This window comes from Anomaloglossus baeobatrachus, chromosome 4 (assembly GCF_048569485.1).
Source record: "Anomaloglossus baeobatrachus isolate aAnoBae1 chromosome 4, aAnoBae1.hap1, whole genome shotgun sequence".
In the NCBI taxonomy this organism is placed as follows: Eukaryota; Metazoa; Chordata; class Amphibia; order Anura; family Aromobatidae; genus Anomaloglossus; species Anomaloglossus baeobatrachus.
The window spans coordinates 495,283,007-495,298,164 of NC_134356.1; positions in this window are offsets into that span (position 1 = coordinate 495,283,007).

Here is a 15,158-nt window from a genome sequence, read left to right on the forward strand (position 1 = left end):
GCAACATAGAAGCGGTTATATATACAGGTTACAGGTATGTGTGCTCTATTATGGTTCTGCTTTTAACTTTATCTAGGAGGCCGCATAGCACATGAAATACAGAATATAGTGTAGGACCCCCCTATTGAGGTTTGCTGTGACGTTGGCAGGGGTGGCTCAAAGAATTGATCAATTATTTGCTAAAAATCTCATTTATATTACAGTACAGTTGGAATAAATCTGTGAATTTGCACTTTTTATACGATGCAAGCCATTTTCAGATTGTGCTGGCTCCCCTCTCTCTCTGTTTGGTTGTAGTTATGCTACAAATGTCTGGTGGCTGGTCACCACCATTGCTATGCATGCCTGATCTTGGTTTGCAATGTATTTCTTCTGTTGGTAGCTGTTCACATTCAGTTGCCTCACCCTTTCCACAGGCATTGCTAATTAAGCACCATACTTGGATCTGGTCCGCCTTTATCAATGGTTGCTGTCTAGCACTGGGAGGGTCAGTTCTGATATAGTCCTGGCATGTGTAGAGCTTGCTCCACATGCTGGGACCTGGGCTGGCCTCTATCCACTATTGCCTCTTTTGCAACATAGAAGCGGTTATATATACAGGTTACAGGTATGTGTGCTCTATTATGGTTCTGCTTTTAACTTTATCTAGGAGGCCGCATGGCACATGAAATACAGAATATAGTGTAGGATCCCCCTATAGAGATTTGCCGTGACTTTGGCAGGGGTGGCTCAAAGAATTGAACAATTATTTGCTAAAAATCTCATTTATATTACAGTACAGTTGGAATAAATCTGTGAATTTGCACTTTTTGTACGATGCATGCCATTTTCAGATTGTGCTGGCTCCCCTCACACACAGGCATATCCGATTTTTCTCCGGCAGCATGGGTGTCACACAGATCGCACACTGATGTGACCTATGTCACATCAGTGTGTCACGTACCGGAGAAAACACAGGTCTTTTAAATATAACGATTTTGTATATTTACCTGTATCCAGCAATGCTTTCTCCGGCTCTGCTGCCTCCCACTCCTGACCCCGGCTCATTATACTCACTGAATATTCAGTGCCCTGTGGAGCTGAAAGGTGGAGCATCGCGGGGACTTCAGTGCCGGCGATCATATCGCTGGGTGAGTATACAGCAGTGTGTTTGTGTGAATGTGTGTAATACTATTGTATGTACTGAGGATTTCGATTGCGTTAGGGCAATGACAACCAGAGACGAGTTCTTGGTGCAGAGATGTTTATAATATGTAACCAACAATATGTACATAAACGGAACAAAACACAGTAGAACATAAAACACAGGAAATACCTTCCAGGATCGGAGCGAAGGGAATTCCCGGGGCCACGCACCGGACTCCCCCAGGGAGACCACCAAGAGCGAACCCCTATACAGGGACTGTCTGGCAATCACCCCAGAAGGCCTAAATGCGCAGCAGCCGGGACACAACGGGCAATAGGTATAGTCCAAAAGTGTCCGTACGAGATGAGAGTCCAGAGTGCTTACGAACCGGAAAGAACCGGGCAGAAGTGCTGACCAAAGACGGCAGACAGAGTCCGGGCACAGCTTGATGAGACCAGGTGAAGTCCAGAGTCGGTGTCGGTCGTTTTTCAGGAGGATCCAAATGTCAATCAGGAACCAAGAGCAGCAAAGCAGGAGTACACAGCAAGCAGTATACTCAGGCACTGGACTAAGCTTAGGGGCGGCCTTTTAAACAGATGGACAGGAAGTAGGGGCAACAGAACAGCAAACTCCAGGGGGGGGGTGAGGCAGAGGGGGGGGGGGAACTCATGTTAAGAGGGCAGTCTTTCAAAAGAGAACTGGAAATCCCGGAATTCTGACAGTACTCCCCCCCCCAGAAACGGCCTCAGGACGGATCAGGGCCTGGCTTGTCCGGGTACCGCCGATGAAACTGAGCAACCTTCCGGGGCGCCCGAATGTTACCCACAGGTTCCCAGGAATCGTCCTCGGGGGAGTACCCCTGCCAACGTACCAGATACTGAAGCCGATGCCGATGGAGCCGGGAGTCAATAATGTCCTCAACCACGAACTGCTCCTGGCCGTCAACCATCACAGGCGGAGGAGGAGGCACGATACGACCATGAAACGTATTAGGGGAGACAGGTTTGAGCAGAGAAACATGAAAGACCGGGTGTACCTTCAAATGGTGCGGCAACCTCAGCCGACAGGCCACAGGGCTCACGATCCCGGTGATCTTAAACGGACCGATGAATTTCTGCCCCAGCTTCTGCGAAGGAACACCCAATTTCAGATTTTTGGTGGATAATCACACCGAGTCCCCTACCTTATACATGGGTGCCTGTTTCCGGTGAGTTAAGGTATGCACACCAGTGACTATGTAAGAGGAATACATGTAATAGCAGAAACTGCTGTGTGAATACTGACATGAAAAATTCAATAGCTATATGTAAGAATGAAATGTGAAAAATGGAACCTGCATTACTGCCATGAATATATGAATAAAGAGAAATTTAGCTACTGAATTGATCAATGCAATAGAGCCCCAACACTACGCCAAAGTATTTCTCTATGTTGGGGTCCCTAGCTTGTGTGTGTCCTCTCATGCAGTTAAAAAACTTACCGTGTATGGGAAGCTGAGACCCAGGCTATATATACGATGTGGATTGGCAATAGGTGTGTATGGGGAGGGTTCACAAACGAAAAACTACTAACAAATAAGAAATAACGTTTGGAACTCCATTCTATGTCTGAACTGGGTGCAAAAACCTAAAAAAACATCACTATGGGGAGATAAGGTATGCACACCAGTGACTATGTAAGAGGAATACATGTAATAGCAGAAACTGCTGTGTGAATACTGACATGAAAAATTCAATAGCTATATGTAAGAATGAAATGTGAAAAATGGAACCTGCATTACTGCCATGAATTCTTATTTGTTAGTAGTTTTTCGTTTGTGAACCCTCCCCATACACACCTATTGCCAATCCACATCGTATATATAGCCTGGGTCTCAGCTTCCCATACACGGTAAGTTTTTTAACTGCATGAGAGGACACACAGAAGCTAGGGACCCCAACGTAGAGAAATACTTTGGCGTAGTGTTGCGGCTCTATTGCATTGATCAATTCAGTAGCTAAATTTCTCTTTATTCATATATTCATGGCAGTAATGCAGGTTCCATTTTTCACATTTCATTCTTACATATAGCTATTGAATTTTTCATGTCAGTATTCACACAGCAGTTTCTGCTATTACATGTATTCCTCTTACATAGTCACTGGTGTGCATACCTTATCTCCCCATAGTGATGTTTTTTTAGGTTTTTGCACCCAGTTCAGACATAGAATGGAGTTCCAAATGTTATTTCTTATTTGTTTCCGGTGAGTGTCTGCCGACTTCTTGTAACGCTCCTGAGCCGAAGCCAAAGAGTCCTTTAAAACCTCCAGATTCTGTCGTAGCTCCGTCACTCTGTCCTCCACCGCTGGCACCGAAACCGCCACCGGTGACCTAGGCAAAACATTCGGATGGTAACCCAAGTTAGCGAAAAAGGGCGTTACCTTAGTGGAGCTGCTCTGAGTGTTGTTATACGAGAACTCTGCCAAAGGAAGCAGCTTCAACCAATCATCCTGCAGATGGCTGACATAACAACGTAGGTACTGCTCCAGGGTTTGATTAGTCCGTTTGGTTTGCCCATTTGTCTGAGGATGGTATGCAGAAGACAAACAGACATCAATACGGAGTGCCGAACAAAACCCCTTCCAGAATTTAGACTTGAACTGCACGCCCCAGTCAGAGATGATCTCATCTGGTACCCCATGCAGTCGAAATACATTCTGGATAACCAAATCCACTGTCTCTGCGGCTGAGGGAAGACCGGTACATGGAATAAAGTGAGCAGCTTTGGTCAACCGATCCACCACCACTAAAATGGTATTGTTACCGCCTGAGACTGGCAACAACACAATAAAATCCATTGAGATGGATCCCCAAGGGCGAGATGGAACGGGTAACGGTTGAAGGAGTCCCGTAGGAGCCACACGAGGGACCTTGCACCGGGCACAAACCACACATGAGTGGACATAGTCTTTCACATCCTTTAAACAGGTTGGCCACCAGAAAAAACGACTCAGAAATTCCTGCGTCTTCTGTACCCCCCTATGACCTGCCAACACGGAGTCATGGACCAATTTGAGAACCCGAAGTCTTACAGCCTCCGGGACATAAATACGTCGCTCTCTCAACCACACACCATTCCGAAGGACAAGAGTCACATCATTCGGGGGGGCAGCAAGAAATACGTCACCATCATAGGCCAGCTTGATGTCCTTCCACAAGTCCTGGTCCTGGATTACTCCAACGAAATTGGCATCAGATAACACGGTCTGAGACGGGGTTCCAGGCACGGAGTCCATGGCATGGATTCGGGACAATGCATCGGCTTTCCCATTACGTGAACCTGGACGGTATGTAATGATAAAATTGAACTGGTTAAGGAACAAGCTCCAACGGGCTTGCCGTGGAGACAGGCACCTGGCAGATTTAAGGAATTCCAGGTTACGATGGTCTGTGAGAACTATCACTTGCTGCGCTGCTCCCTGTAAGTGGTGTCTCCATTCCTTAAAAGCTGCAATTATCGCCAACAATTCCTTGTCCGCAATGTCATAGTTCCTTTCTGCAGGGGACAACCGGCGAGAAAAGAAAGCACACGGATGCAAGAGACTCTTGTCCCCAGTTCTTTGGGAAAGGATAGCCCCTAATGCATAATCGGAAGCGTCGACTTCCACAATAAAGGGGAGTGCGGGATTCGGGTGTATTAGTATTGGTGCTGAGGTAAAACAAACCTTGAGACGATTGAAAGCTTCCTGGGCCTGGGCGGATCACACAAACTTCTGTCCTTTCTTGGTTAACAGAGTAATAGGACGGACGATCTCTGAAAAGTTACGGATAAAGCGTCTGTAAAAGTTGGCAAAACCGACAAAGCGTTGTACCTCCTTGATGTTTCCCGGTTCCGGCCAGTCTAGAATTGCTTGTATCTTGCCAGACTCCATGTTCAGTCCCTGAGGAGAGATGACATATCCTAAAAATTGTATTTTTGAGCAATGGAATTCGCACTTCTCCAGTTTAATATACAGGTGGTTATCCCTCAGTCGGGTAAGTATTGTCTTGACGTGCTCCTGGTGTTCCTGTAGGGAATCAGAAAAGATCAAGATATCATCCAGGTAAATCACCATGAATTGGTCCATTATATCCTTAAAAATATCGTTGACTAGGTGTTGGAAAGCCGCAGGAGCGTTACAAAGTCCAAAAGACATCACTAGATACTCATAATGTCCATACCGACATCTGAACGCTGTCTTCCACTCGTCTCCGGGACGTATGCGGAGTAGATTATATGCCCCACGGAGATCCAATTTAGTGAATATCTTTGCCTGTTGGACTCTCTCCAATAGCTCAGGAATCAACGGTAACGGATACCGGTTCCGGATGGTTATCTTATTTAGTTCCCGGTAGTCGATACAAGGTCTCAGAGTCCCCTCTTTCTTTTTCACGAAAAAGATGGGTGCCCCTGCTGGTGAGGTGGAAGGGCGAATAAATCCCTTGGCTAGACTTTCATCGATGTAATCCTTTAGTGCTTCTAACTCAGGTGCCGCCAACGGGTAGACATGACCAAACGTGATCTCCGCCCCTGGGAGTAAGTCTATGGGACAATCATACGGTCTATGCGAGGGAAGCCGATCTGCTTTTCTTTTGTCGCATATATCAGCGAAGTCATGATAAACCGGGGGTAGAACAGGTACCTGTACAGTGCCCTCCGCATTCGGTGTTACTGGAACCGGTACAGTTGGACTAATGGTCGGACCACTCTGTGGTGGGAAGGATATTTCTTTAGTCTCCCAATCGATGACTGGATTTGTAGACCACAGCCACGGAATTCCTAAAATTATCGGAAAATGGGGAGAAGAAATCAACATGAAAACAAGGGTCTCCTGCTGACCTGGCTTCATCACACATTCTAGGGGTACTGTTTCCCGATCAACTGGTCCAGAAACTAATGGAGATCCGTCTACCATCTCCATGGTAACCGGTGAGGATCTTTGTTGAGTCTGGATACCGTGTTTCCTGGCAAAAGAAGAGTCCATGAAATTTCCCCCTGCCCCAGAGTCTATCATAGCAGATGTAGGAATTAACTGTCCCTCCCACCGTATCTGAATGGGAAGCGAGCAATGGGTGTATTTCCCTTCTGAGTCCTTAGGTGAGGTTGACATTACAGTCAAGGGAAATACCGCATCCAGGTGTCCACTTGCCTCAGAGATATCGGACTCTGCGTCCGTGTTGTCACACTCTGCCATGGCTGCCAATACCTTATATGGGCGATTTGGACGTCTTGGGCAGTCAATCAGGAAATGGTCCGATTGACCGCAATAGAAACACAAACGCTCACGGAGCCGGTGTTCATGACGTTCGTTGGTCTCTCGCTTTTGCAGAGAGTCCACTTGCATAGGAACATCCTCGGCCTCCCGTGGCGTCCTGAGAGCGGGTTCTCTGGAAGGAAACGCAAAGTTGGTTACCCGGTTTACAGCTGCCCATTTTTCCTGTCTACGTTCCGTCAAACGGGTATCGATACGCACACAGTGTTGGAGAAACAGTTCAAAATCCCCTGGAGATTCGGAACGAGCTAACTCGTCCTTGATGGTACCGGACAAACCTTTTCTGAAAACTGACAATAACGCATTGTTTCCCCAGTCGGTGTCTACCACTAACCTCTTGAACTCAGTGGCGTATTCAACGACAGACTGCTTTCCCTGATGTAAGGAAAGGAGAGCCGATTCAGCGGTAGCACGGCGATTCGGATCATCAAACATTTGCGCCATTGCTGTCAGAAAGTCATCCAGGTGATTTAAACGGATATCACGATTCTCTATCATAGGATTAGCCCAAGCCAGTGCTCGTGAGGTTAACAACATGATTATACATAACACTTTTGACCGGTCAGAACGGTAATAATCAGCATGTACATCAAAAAACAGTATACACTGGTTAACAAATCCACGAAACTGACTACGATCACCACTGAAACGAAATGGGGGTAACCTAGGCATACCGGCAGCTGATACGGGCGTAGTGGGGGCGGCTTCCTGAGCCTCCACTCTGGTTTGCAAATCCTGAATAGCCGGACCCAGTACCTGGTGATCATGGCCCAGCTGTACCTCCACATCTCTAAGCTTAGTTTGCACCGCCTCCATCTCCTGCTGCAATGAGTTAATCATGGAAAAAAGCTGATCTACTCGTGTCTCAGTCATTGCCCCAGCGAAATCCTTTTTTGGCCTGAGTATAATGTAATACTATTGTATGTACTGAGGATTTCGATTGTGTTAGGGCAATGACAACCAGAGACGAGTTCTTGGTGCAGAGATGTTTATAATATGTAACCAACAATATGTACATAAACGGAACAAAACACAGTAGAACATAAAACACAGGAAATACCTTCCAGGATCGGAGCGAAGGGAATTCCCGGGGCCACGCACCGGACTCCCCCAGGGAGATCACCAAGAGCGAACCCCTATACAGGGACTGTCTGGCAATCACCCCAGAAGGCCTAAATGCGCAGCAGCCGGGACACAACGGGCAATAGGTATAGTCCAAAAATGTCCGTACGAGATGAGAGTCCAGAGTGGTTACGAACCGGAAAGAACCGGGCAGAAGTGCTGACCAAAGACGGCAGACAGAGTCCGGGCACAGCTTGATGAGACCAGGTGAAGTCCAGAGTCGGTGTCGGTTGTTTTTCAGGAGGATCCAAATGTCAATCAGGAACCAAGAGCAGCAAAGCAGGAGTACACAGCAAGCAGTATACTCAGGCACTGGACTAAGCTTAGGGGCGGCCTTTTAACCCCTTCACGACCTTGGACGGATCTATCCGTCATAGATCGTGTCCCGTTAAGCCCCGCCCCCTGCCGCGGGCAGGCGGCGTGGATCGGCACACATATCAGCTGTTTTCAACAGCTGACATGTGTGCCTGCTAGCCGCGGGTGGAATCGCTTCCACCCGCGGCCATTAACCCCTTAAATCTTGCTGCCAAAGTCTGGCAGCAAGATTTAAATGCGCGCGGCCATGTTTGTTACTTACCGCCGCCCCCACCGGAAGTCACGTGTGTTATCACGTGACTATCGGTGGTTGCCATCGTAGCACAGGGTCATGTGATGACGCCTGCTGCTATGATCTTTCACTTTCATTTTCCCTCGGCCGAGAGCAGAGGGAAAACCAAAGTGAGTGAATCTGCTGATTACAGCGGTATTGCTGTGATCAGCAGATAGCGATCAGCGATCGGATTGCTGATCGCTATAGCCCCCTAGGGGGACTAGTAAAATAAAAAAAAAAAGTAAAAAAAAAAGTTTTAAAAAATAAAAAAAAAAACAAAAAACCTAAAAGTTCAAATCACCCCCCTTTCCCCCCATTGAAAATTAAAGGGTTAAAAAATAAATAAATATACACATATTTGGTATCGCCGCGTTCAGAAATGCCCGATCTATCAAAATATAAAATCAATTATTCTGATTGGTAAACGGCGTAGTGGCAAAAAAATTCCAAACGCCAAAATTACGTTTTTTGGTCGCCGCAAGTTTTGCGCAAAATGCAATAACAGGCGATCAAAACGTAGCATCTGCGCAAAAATGGTACCATTATAAACGTCAGCTCGAGACGCAAAAAATAAGCCATCACTGAGCCATTGATCCCAAAAAATAAGAACTCTACGTGTTTCGGAAAATGGCGCAAAACGTGCGCTACTTTTATTGGACAAACTTGTGAATTTTTTTTAACCCCTTAGATACAAGTAAACCTATACATGTTTGGTGTCTACAAACTCGCACCGACCTGAGGCATCACACCCAGACATCAGTTTTACCATATAGTGAACACCGTGAATAAAATATCCCAAAAACTATTGAACGATCCCACTTTTTTTGCAATTTTTCCGCACTTGGAATTTTTTTGCCGTTTTCCAGTACACTATATGGTAAAACTTATGATTTCATTTAAAAGTACAACTCGTCCCGCAAAAAACAAGCCCTCATATGGCAAGATTGACGGAATAATAAAAAAGTTACGGCTCTTGGAAGAAAAGGAGCAAAAAACAAAAACGCAAAAACGGAAAGTGCCCGGGGGCTGAAGGGGTTAAACAGATGGACAGGAAGTAGGGCAACAGAACAGCAAACTCCATGTTAACAGAGGGCAAGCTCTTTCAAAAGAGAACTGGAAATCCCGGAATTCTGACAATGTGTGTGTGTGTAGTGAGAAACTGGAAGCCGGATTATCGCATCACAGCATCGGGGACTTATGACAGTTTCCAATGAACTCTGATGAACCCATGAAGCTGTAGCGCGGGTGTCACGGGGGTCATCAGGATGTCATCAGAGTTCATTGGGAACTCCAATGACCTCCTGGATGTCACTGTGCTTGCAGAATACTCATCTGTACCCACAATGCTGTCCTCGGCAATGCTGTATCCAGCGCTGTCCCCACGGTGCTCTGGCTTCCAGGTCCTGAGTGTGGTGAATAATCAATGAATAAAATGATCTGCGGTCAGGAGCGGGAGGCAGCAGAGCCGAAGAAAGCAGGTAAATATGGAAAATCTTTTTACTTCACAGATCCATGTTTTCTCCGGTACCTGTCACACTTATGCAAACACGGATGTCACACGTATGACACACGTGTAACACACGTATTTCCATAAACATGCATGTGACTTGTACCTTGCCTAAGTTCATGTGACCCGCAGGAAAAAATTTTTTTTATTAATGTAACCAGGGGGCATGGAAACATTTATGACATTGGTCCCATGATGGTCTTTGATCTATCCTTTTCATTAGCAACTAAAGGCAAAAAAGTAAAACAACACAGTACAAAGTCATTCAGTATATCTCGAAAATAATCAATAACTTTGAAGGGAAGGTGTCACTTTTTATTTTTTTGTATTAATAATAGTGGTTATGGAATCAAGTATTTTTAATCCAAAATTAAATTCACTGCTTATTTAGTTTTTATTTAACTCTAGTTTTACTGAAACACTGGGGGCTGCCATCATGGATTTGCTGTGTGTAATGACAGTTACTCACCTCAATCACGCAGCTCCTTGTGCATAAGAGACAGTGGTCGGGCTGCAACCCTATACTTAGGGGTGCGTTCACATGAACATATGACTGTCACAGTTATTGGATCACATCACTTGATGATGCCGGCTTCTCTCCCAACAGAAGCGGGTCTGCTGTATGTATTTCTATGCAGCTGAAACACTCCTGCCAGAGAGTGTGCGGCCATACCGGGTGATACCGATACGAGACTCGCTGAGTCACTTGCAAGTGTGACTCTGGCCTAACACAGAGACCGACCCTGCTGTGGGCGGGACATGCCCCCTGGGCTGTCCAGATCACAAGAGAGGGAGGAGATCGCCGCCATCTTTGTGGAGCCCACAGCGTATGCTGGGTGCTGCACTTTCCCCCTGACACCCGCTCAGGATATGTGAGTATCGGGGCTGGGCCGCCGCCTCTACCCTATCCCCCCGCCGCCGCCACTCCCCCTTCCCCCGCTGTGCTCTCCTCATCGCCACCACTCCCCCTGTCGCTGCCATTCTTCCCTTTCCCCGCTGCCACTCTCCCCACTGCCGCTACTCTTCCCTCCCCCACTGCTGCTCTGCCCGTTGCCACTGCTCTCCATGCTCTCATGTGCTCACCTCAGGCCTCTGCTCCTAGCAGCTCAGTGGAGTATGGTATACAGTGGAGTATGGAATACAGCGGAGCACGAAATACAGCAGAGTTCAGTATACTGAGGAGCGTGGTATACAGCGGAGCATGGTATACTGAGGAGCACAGTATACTGAGGAGCGTAGTATGCAGCAGAGCGTGGTATACTGAGGAGCACGATATATAGCAAAGCATGGTATACTGAGAAGCAACGTCTACTTAGGAGCACGGTATGCAGCAGAGTATGGTATATTGAGGAGCACGGAATACAGTGGGGTGCAGAATACAGTGGAGCACAGTATACTGAAGAGCTAGGAATGAAGTGGAGCACGGAATACTGAGGAGTGCAGTAAATAGCGGAGCACGGAATACAGCGGAGCACAGTATACTGAGGAGCACGGTATACTGAGGAGAATGGAATACAGTGGAGCACGGTATATAGCGAGGCCCAGATTACAGTGGTGTGATGTATACAGTGTAGCGTTGACAGATTACTGGGAGGGGCTGGGGAGGACCCAGCGGTCATTGTACACATTGGCACAAATGACAAAGTTAGAGGTAGGTGGAAGGTTCTTAAAGATGATTTCAGGGAATTAGGTTGTAAGCTTAAAGCATGGACCTCAAAGGTGGTATTTTCAGAAATACTACCTGTGCCACGAGCCACACCAGAGAGGCAAAGAGAGATCAGGGAGGTTAACAGGTGGCTCAGGAATTGGTGTAGGAAAGAGGGTTTTGGGTTCCTGGAGAATTGGGCCGACTTTCAAGTTGGCTACAGATTCTATGCTAGGGATGGGCTGCATCTTAATGGGGAGGGTGCAGCTCTGCTGGGGCAGAAAATGGCCAGAAGGTTGGAGGAGTGTTTAAACTAGGAATGGGGGGCGAGGGTATTCACTTTATAGAAGGGGAATGTAGTGCAGATAGTGACCAGGGCTCAAGTAATGAAATTGGGGGTGGTACGGGGGAAGGGTTAGGACAGTTAATACAGTAAGCAGGAATACAGGTACAGAGTCATACGTAATGTGCATGTACACTAATGCCCGAAGCCTCACAAATAAGGTGGAGGAATTAGAATTAATATTGTTGGAAGAAAATTATGATATAGTGGGGATATCAGAGACATGGCTGGATGAGAGCTATGACTGGGCTGTTAATTTACAGGGTTATAGCCTATTCAGGAATGACCGTACAAATAAGCGAGGGGGAGGTGTGTGTCTATATGTAAAATCATCCTTAAAACCCATCCTGCGTGACAACATATGTGAGGGTACTGAGAATGTAGAGTCCCTATGGGTGGAGATAAGGGGGGGGAGAATGAATAATAAAATACTGATAGGGGTGTGTTATAAGACGCCGAATATTATGGAAGAGGTAGAGAATCTCCTCATAAAGCAAATTGATAAAGCAGCGAGTCTCGGAGAGGTAATTATTATGGGGGACTTTAACTATCCTGATATAAATTGGGGAACAGAAACTTGCAGTTCCAGCAAAGGAAATAGATTTTTGATAACAATGAAAGATAATTACCTTTCACAAATGGTACAGGACCCCACAAGAGGGGGAGCACTACTAGACCTTGTACTAACCAATAGGCCAGACCGCATATCAAATATACAAGTTGGGGGTTACTTGGGGAATAGTGATCACAAAATAATAAGTTTTCATGTATTCTTTAGTAAGATGTCTAGTAGAGGGGCTACAAGGACACTAAACTTCAGGAAAGCAAATTTTAAACGGTTGAGAGATGATCTTAGTGCAATAAACTGGGATGATGTACTAAGTAATAAAAGTACACAAAGCAAATGGGGGACTTTTATGAGCATCCTGAATAGGGCTTGTGCAGAAAATATACCCTATGGGAACAAACATGCTAGAAATAGGAGGAAACCCCTATGGCTAAATAGAGCTGTAAGGGAAGCAATAAAAGAAAAACAGAAAGCCTTAAAAGAATTAAAGAGGGTAGGTAGTGATGAGGCATTATATAATTATAGAAAATTAAATAAAATATGTAAAAAGCAAATTAAGTTAGCTAAGTTTGAGACAGAGAGACTCATTGCGAGAGAAAGTAAAAATAATCCTAAAATATTCTTTAACTACATAAACAGTAAAAAACTGAAAAGCGATAGTGTTGGCCCCCTTAAAAATAGTCTTGGTGAAATGGTGGAAGGGGATGAGGGTAAAGCCAACCTGCTGAATGACTTTTTTTCTACGGTTTTTATACAAGAAAATGCCATGGCAGATGACATGACCAGTGATACCATAAATTCACCCTTGAATATTACCTGCTTAACCCAGCAGGAAGTACGCCGCCGCCTCGAAATCACTAAGGTTGACAAATCTCCGGGCCCGGATGGCATACACCCCAGAGTACTACAGGAATTGAGTTCTGTGATAGATAGACCATTATTTTTAACTAGAAGGTGGCCCGATTCTACGCATCGGGTATTCTAGAATTTACGTATTGTGTAGTTCATGTATGATTTTTGTTACATATATATATATATACAGTCAGGGCCAGAAATATTTGGACAGTGACACAAGTTTTGTTATTTTAGCTGTTTACAAAAACATGTTCAGAAATACAATTATATATATAATATGGGCTGAAAGTGCACACTCCCAGCTGCAATATGAGAGTTTTCACATCCAAATCGGAGAAAGGGTTTAGGAATCATAGCTCTGTAATGCATAGCCTCCTCTTTTTCAAGGGACCAAAAGTAATTGGACAAGGGACTCTAAGGGCTGCAATTAACTCTGAAGGCGTCTCCCTCGTTAACCTGTAATCAATGAAGCAGTTAAAAGGTCTGGGGTTGATTACAGGTGTGTGGTTTTGCATTTGGAATCTGTTGCTGTGACCAGACAACATGCGGTCTAAGGAACTCTCAATTGAGCTGAAGCAGAACATCCTGAGGCTGAAAGAAAAAAAAAATCCATCAGAGAGATAGCAGACATGCTTGGAGTAGCAAAATCAACAGTCGGGTACATTCTGAGAAAAAAGGAATTGACTGGTGAGCTTGGGAACTCAAAAAGGCCTGGGCGTCCACGGATGACAACAGTGGTGGATGATCGCCGCATACTTTCTTTGGTGAAGAAGAACCCGTTCGCAACATCAACTGAAGTCCAGAACACTCTCAGTGAAGTAGGTGTATCTGTCTCTAAGTCAACAGTAAAGAGAAGACTCCATGAAAGTAAACACAAAGGGTTCACATCTAGATACAAACCATTCATCAATTCCAAAAATAGACAGGCCAGAGTTAAATTTGCTGAAAAACACCTAATGAAGCCAGCTCAGTTCTGGAAAAGTATTCTATTGACAGATGAGAAAAAGATCAACCTGTACCAGAATGATGGGAAGAAAAAAGTTTGGAGAAGAAAGGGAACGGCACATGATCCAAGGCACACCACATCCTCTGTAAAACATGGTGGAGGCAACGTGATGGCATGGGCATGCATGGCTTTCAATGGCACTGGGTCACTTGTGTTTATTGATGACATAACAGCAGACAAGAGTAGCCGGATGAATTCTGAAGTGTACCGGGATATACTCTCAGCCCAGATTCAGCCAAATGCCACAAAGTTGATCGGACGGCGCTTCATAGTACAGATGGACAATGACCCCAAGCATACAGCCAAAGCTACCCATGAGTTCATGAGTGCAAAAAAGTGGAACATTCTGCAATGGCCAAGTCAATCACCAGATCTTAACCCAATTGAGCATGCATTTCACTTGCTCAAATCCAGACTTAAGACGGAAAGACCCACAAACAAGCAAGACCTGAAGGCTGCGGCTGTAAAGGCCTGGCAAAGCATTAAGAAGGAGGAAACCCAGCGTTTGGTGATGTCCATGGGTTCCAGACTTAAGGCAGTGATTGCCTCCAAAGGATTCGCAACAAAATATTGAAAATAAAAATATTTTGTTTGGGTTTGGTTTATTTGTCCAATTACTTTTGACCTCCCAAAATGTGGAGTGTTTGTAAAGAAATGTGTACAATTCCTACAATTTCTATCAGATATTTTTGTTCAAACCTTGAAATTAAACGTTACAATCTGCACTTGAATTCTGTTGTAGAGATTTCATTTCAAATCTAATGTGGTGGCATGCAGAGCCCAACTCGCGAAAATTGTGTCACTGTCCAAATATTTCTGGACCTAACTGTATATATATATAGATGTTGTTGTGTGTAGTTACCAAGTGTTTGTGTAGGGCGCTGTACATGTTCTGGGTGTTGTCTGGGTGTGGCGGGGGGTGAGAGCGGTGTTGTATGTGTGTTGCGTTGTTTGTGGAGCGCTGTGTGTCTGTAGCGTTGTGTGTGTGTTGCGCGGTTTGTGTGTGTGTGGTGTGTTTTGGGGGGAGGTATGTTTTGTGCAATGTGTGTGTTGTGCGGTATGTGCGTATATTTGTGTGTGCAGCGTTGTCTGTGTGTGGGTGTCTG